The 6,822-nt window shown below is 38.7% G+C and overlaps 1 long non-coding RNA gene across 1 annotated transcript in view; it reads right to left on the bottom strand.

The window, feature by feature from the left end:
* Positions 1–384: 384 nt before the first annotated feature.
* The window catches only part of LOC143227270 (uncharacterized), a 51,311-nt gene continuing 44,873 nt past the window's right edge, over positions 385–6,822 (bottom strand). The window contains exons 2-3 of the long non-coding RNA XR_013014974.1: positions 4,974–5,058; positions 385–515 (exon numbers count right to left, since the gene is read on the bottom strand). This is a non-coding gene — a long non-coding RNA (uncharacterized LOC143227270). The remainder of the gene's footprint in view (positions 516–4,973; positions 5,059–6,822) is intronic.

The following is a 6,822-nucleotide window of genomic DNA, read 5'->3' as shown; positions in this document are numbered from 1 at the left end:
AGAAGTGAGTGTAATTCTTAATGTAACAGTATTTTATTAAACTTGCAAAGTTTATTCATATTTCTCACAATCTCAGAGTGGAAATAGTTAATGTTTGTCGCATTCGAACGAGGGTTGTCATTTTATCTTATTCGAATCAAAATGTTTCTAATTCTAGTAACATCGCTCAACAAAGACTTCCAATATTTTCTTTATAACAATTCAACTAATAAAGATATTCAATTCAAATAAAACTGTAGAATTCAATTTATTATTTATTTCACTTTTAATATTTTGTCTGGAAGGTGTGCCTGGAACAGCCATCAGTGATTTGTGACTCGTAACACGCACTATAAAAATAATCACGTTTGGTGTTTCGTGGAAGAATTTTTTTTTTAATTTATCACCTCACCTGTATCCGATCTTCTGGTAAGTCAGTTTTCAAGGATAACATTTCTCTAGCGTACACGTCCGGATAATGTGCTTCTTTGAATGCTTTTTCCAACTCTTCCAGTTGATAGCTCGTAAATATTGTCCTACATAGAAAATGATACGTTGCATACAATTGGTTTAACTTAAGACTACATTGTACCTTATTTATCTGACATATTGTATACCGTTGGTTTAACTACATTGTACCTTATTTATCGATATATATTTTTGAATCTCACACCATGAACTTATTATCGTCTTTTCTTGCTTGAGGATTGTATCTTGTTTCGGCCTTCATTAAAACACAAGAATGTGTGACAGAATATTTTGTACGATGTAAACCGATACAACAATACATCTCAGTGAAGTGGTGTTGTAAACTACATAGTTGAGTGTCGTACCTAAGCCTAACTTTAAGCACTAAGCCAGCTTTGCTAGTTGAAGCCGTAGCGTAACTCCATCACGACAGTATGCAGCCGAAACGTCGGTAATTTCAGTATTCCTGAACTGAGTACAATTTTGAGAAGACATATCTTCTTGTACACCGCATTCACACAAGTGTCCTTTTATTTCTTCGTTGTTAAGCGCAAAGCCACTCAATGGGCTGGCTCGACATGGCCAGATCGTTAGAGCTCTCGACTAGCAATCTAAGAATCGAGGGTTCGAATCCCCTTCCCATCAAACATACTCGCCCTTTTAGTCGTGAAGGCGTTATAAGGTGAAAATCAATTCCACTATTCAATGGTAAAAGGGTAGCCCAAGGGTTTGCGGTGGCTGGTGATGACTACCTGCCTCTCTTCTTGTCTTACACTGCTAAATTAGGAAAGGCTAGAACAGATAGCCCCCGCGTAGCTTTGCGCGAAATTAATAAAAACAAATAAAACACAGTGGGCTAATTGTGTTGCGCCTACCAACAGTATTAAACCTGGATTTTAGTGGTGTGAGCCACTAGGGACATCAAGAGTGTCTAAAGTTTATTCAGAACAAGAATAAAATTCATTACAACCCACTATGTATGTTATAGATAAATGCGCTTTTGATATTCCAAGGTTTCTCATTGCAAGAATACCCCCATACCCTCATGGCCAGGTGGATAAGGCACTCGACTCGTAATCTGAAGGTTGCGTGTTCAACTCCCCGTTACACCAAACATGCTCGCCCTTTTAGTCGTGGAGACGTTATAACGTGACGGTCAATCCCACTATTTGTTGGTAAAAGACTAGCCCAAGAGTTGGCGGTGGGTGATGATGACTACCTGCCTTCCCTCTAGTCTTACACTGCAAAATTAGAGACGCCCAGCGCAGATAGTCCTCGTGCAACTTTGCGCGAAATTCAAAACAAACCAAACAAACCCATCCCTTCTCTTCACCTGGTAAGTATGCAGGTTTTCAATTCCAAAAATCGGTTTTCGATACTCGTGGTGGAGACAACATAGATAACCCACTGTGTAGTTTGTGTTCGAAATAAGCAAATTACAACAAAACAAAAACTACATGAAATTATGGTAAATATATTTCATATAATTATATATAATTAGCAGTCGATCAAAGATGCGTGCTGTTCTTCTGTGATACGTAATGCCTTTCGATTTGTTTTGTTTACATTGTCACGTCTTAGTTTCGTCATTTTCAGAGTAAATTTCGAACTCTTTTATTTCCGTTAAACTTTTATTTCAGTTGCACATGACTTGTTTAATAAAGCACTGTTGAAACTTAATATAACTTCAATCAAACGATGAACAATAAAACATTGTTTGTTTCGTAGTTTATTCCAAACAACTCGAGAGATGTCTTTCTTGAAGATGAGAAACCCATTTGAAGTAAAAACGTATCTCAGAACGGCTCATATTGGTGTTAACACTTTTTCTAATAAAGCAGAGAACAATGTTTCGACCTGCTTAGGTCATCTTCAGGTTAATATAGAGAGTTTGCAACTGACCGTTGCCAGACACAAGTCTTAGGGTCGAAAGTAAAAACTGGTATGGTATTATGGGAACATTGCAGTTAGATGTTAGGCCTATCTGCGCCAGCTGTCCCTAGTTTCAAAGTGATAGTCTCGAGGATAGGCACACAGTCAAAACCATCGACCGCCATCACTCGGACTGCTCTTTTGCCAACAAATAACGAGATAGACCATTACATTGTAACACCCCCACGGCTGAATCGGCGAGCATATTCGTTGACGGGATTTGACACCCGTGAATCAAAGATTGCTAGTCGTGCGACTCAACCACCGGGCCATGCCAGAATTGTTTTAACGAAGATACTTGTCATATATATCTGTATACATGTAAGTTTGTTCTGGTTTAAGCGTTATGATGCACTATATACTATCAGCGCAGTATCAGCCGCAGGGATAGAATCCTAAATTTTAGCGTTCTAATACCCAACGCTCACGAGGGTGAAAACGAACGGAAGGTTTTATTGTTCCGCTAAAAAAAAAAAAGAAGGAAGTAACCGAAAATACGTATTTTGATCGTTTCCATAAATTGCTACCGCGTAAAATATATGAATACACAAAGAAGAGACATTGATTTTTACATGAGCTTGGGTTTCTGATAGTTAACTTTTAATGAGAGAATCTATAGCAAGTATTATGGTGGATCATTAGACGAGAAATAAACTCATATACTTAAGAGCTTTTGAGGTAATTGGAAACGCTGTCAGCGAATGGAAGAGAGAGGATACGCCCGTGTATTACTACCCTAAACAAAGCCTCTAATGTATTCTACAAGAACAACAGTGAGAACGTTGTATAATAATAGTGAATTGGAGAACCCGTCAATTAGGCCTGAACGTGCCACACACCACATCAAGATTTGTTCGAGATTGATTGATTTCTGTATGAATGGCTGTAAACGTTTTGTACATCGGCTAAAGGGTTCTAGGATTAATAATTTCAATAAGTATTTTACTAATATAGAATTTCTCTCTCTCGTTGTGTATTATTAAATTCGCAGTAGCTGTCTGTACATTTCACGCCGTCAAAGCCTGTCCTTCGTCTCGCGTGACGTCATACACGTTGGTCTTGGAAAGAGAAGTAATATTTTATCGAGAATAAGACGACAGAATGAGACTTAGCAAATATTTGGGAAGGTCTGATTGAATTCGTGTAATGTGTTTAGTAAATGGAACTGGTCTGCCCACTAGAAATCGTTAATTTCTGTCCTAAAGACGTAACACGACAATGCACGTGGAAACGATTAGTTCGCGAGGAAACAAACACCTGATAACGCGAGTTTACAAGTAACGCGCCAACAGAAGTGAACGTGGAGGCTATTTTAAACTTGCCATCAAACTGTTAATTAATAGAGTGGACGCATCATCAATACGTCATCGATACATCTCTCTGTTGTAAAGTCAAGTGTGGTCAAAATCTTAGATTCTTTAATGATCCATGTTCTCACGTTTCCACTTATGGAAAAATGGTGCTACGTCGTTCCGTGGGGATCTTCTAGGAACTCCTCACATTCTACAAACAGATGATCCCCAGTGGCTCAGCGAAACCATTCGAAATTATTACAGTAAATTTCAGAATTCGATAGTCATGGTGGGCAGAGCGAAGATAGCTCATTGTTTACCGCTGATCAATAAACAGACTGAAAAAAAAAGATATGTTTAAGAGAGGTATTTCTTGAATGATAGCAGTTAGATGATAAAGAGATACAAAGGAGGTTTTTCTTTATAAATTCAAATCTTACAAACCCATTGAACGATAATGTTGCTTACATAAGAAAGTACCTGAAGGTAAGAACAAAGTATCGGTGGTTTGAACTTTGGTATTTTACTGACGTTGTATAAAGAAGTGAACACAGAGAAGTGGAAATATAGGGAATAGAACATACAGCTAAGTGAAAATATAGGGAATAGAAGATACAGACAAGAAACACAAGAAGTGAAAATATAGGTAACAAAAGATACAGACAAGAAACACAAGAAGTGAAAATAGAGGGAATAGAACATACAGACAAGAAACACAAGAAGTGAAAATATATGTAACAGAAGATACAGACAAGTGAACACAGAAAAGTGAAAATACAGGGAATAGAACATACAGACAAGAAACACAGATAAGTGGAAAAACAGGTAATAGAACATACAGACAAGAAACACAGACAAGTGAAAATACAGAAAACAGAACATACAGATAAGTGAAAATGCAGGTAATAGAAAATACATACAAGAAACACAGATAGCGAAAATACAGGGAATAGAACATACAGACAAATGAACACAGATAAATGAAAATACAGGTAATAGAATTTACAGACAAGTGAATACACATAAGTGAAAATACAAGTAATAGAATATATAGAGAAATGATCACCCAGATGACTTCACACATAGACAAATTAACATATACACAAGTGAACACACTGATAAGTTAGTATAGAGACAAATTAACATACAGACTATTTAATACACTGTTGTTACATTTGTGATGAAACGGTAGTGATGACTTGATAAGGACTGTCAAAACGTGGTGAGTGTAGTTCACTTATGCACATACATTTTAAAATAATCACTTGTCGTTAACTGTCTACAAACCCCTTAATGACTTACCTGTGTCTTCGTTTTTTCTTCTTCTTTTTGTTCATACTGATTAGTTCTTCATTACTACCATAACTTCCGTGATCGGGAGAGAACCCTGTGAACGGAAAGAATAATTAATACAGTAACACTGCTCAATATTAATTACGTTAGAGTAAAGAAAAGAGTAGGGTTACGTTGGTTTTTTTTTCCCTAGTTTTTACTCACATGAGTCACATAAGGATTGGTTTGTTTTGAATTTCGCGCAAAGCTACACGAGGGCTATCTGTGCTACCCGTCCCTAATTTAGTAGTGTAAGACCAGAAGGAAGGCAGCTAGTCATCACCACACACCACCAACTCTTAGGCTACTCTTTACCAACGAATAGTGGGATTGACCGTAACAATATAAAGCCTCCACAGCTGAAATGGCGGACATGTTTGGTGTGACGAGGATTCAAACCTGCGACGACCCTCGGATTACGAATCGAGCGCCTTAACCACCTGGCCATTGTCGGGCCGCCACATAAGGAGGCAAATATGTAACACAATGGAAGAAATGTCAGAGCGCGGAGATCTATTCCGTGTTTCTGTTATGTCTATATAAAAGTGTGTGTGTGTGTGTGTGTATTCTTATAGCAAAGCCATATCGGGCTATCTGCTGAGCCCACCGAGGAGAATCGAAATCCTTATTTTAACGTTGTAAATTCGTAGACATAAAAGTGATATTTCACTTTAACATTTGGTGTTGTTTTTACTGAACACCTTATTTTACATCAATTTTGAAAGTTTACCTATAGAAGAACCATAAAGAACATCTTATTCGCTGAGTGTTAGCTTGACATCAGTTTGTTTGTTTTGAATTTCGCACAAAGCTACTCGAGGGCTATCTGTGCTAGCCGTCCCTAATTTAGCAGTGTAAGACTAGAGGGAAGGCAGCTAGTCATCACCACCCACCGCCAACTCTTGGGCTACTCTTTTACCAACGAATAGTGGGATTGACCGTCACATTATAACGCCCCCAAGGCTGAAAGGGCGAGCATGTTTGGCGCGACGGAGATGCGAACCCGCGAACTTCAGATTACGAGTCCCACGCCATAACACGCTTGGCCATGCCGGGCCTCTCAACATCGGACATGTTCCTCACGTGGTGTTAAGTTTGGCAATGTAGAGACACAGTTTTAATAATGTATTCTTCCTGGAACCTTATTTTCCCTCACGCGTCATCAGGTCCATGTTTGTAATGTTAATCAATAAAGAGGAATGGTGATTCAGTTTTAATTATTAGGATATGAAAGCAGTGCTCACCTACGTTCATTGCTCACCTGCGTTCAATGCTTACCTGCGTTCAGTGATCACCTGCGTTCAGTGATCACCTACGTTTAGTGCTCACCTACGTTCAGTGCTCACCTGCGTTCAGTGCTCGCCTACGTTCAGTGCTCACCTACGCTTCTTTTTTCGTGACAATTTGCTGACTTCTAAATTTGTGTCGATCTTAATAAACATTTTGCCTGAGCAAAATAACATACGAAAATACACTCGTAACACAATTTGCCTACCTTGAATATTTCTCAATTTTATCATCTCTTCTAGCGCATGCGCAGAGTTACAGCCATTCTTTCTTTGTGAACAGTAACAGTACACCGCGTGATGACTTACTAATGGATTCTTAATTTAATTATCCCAACGTTTCAGCGCTGGCGGCGACGCGTGCGAGCGGAGCTAATAAGAACGCGTTCTCGCGTGGCTGGCGTGGCGAGTAGCCCTAACTTTGCGCTCTCCTTGATTTTTCTAAACATAAGAAAACTTGGACATTCTCAGCACATCTGAAGAAGACGGGGGTTCTAAACCTTCCGTTTTAATTTCAAAGACAAACTGAAACA

Source organism: Tachypleus tridentatus, chromosome 9, assembly GCF_004210375.1.
Source record: "Tachypleus tridentatus isolate NWPU-2018 chromosome 9, ASM421037v1, whole genome shotgun sequence".
Classification (NCBI taxonomy): Eukaryota; Metazoa; Arthropoda; class Merostomata; order Xiphosura; family Limulidae; genus Tachypleus; species Tachypleus tridentatus.
This window is presented reverse-complemented; position numbering and strand designations above follow the sequence as displayed.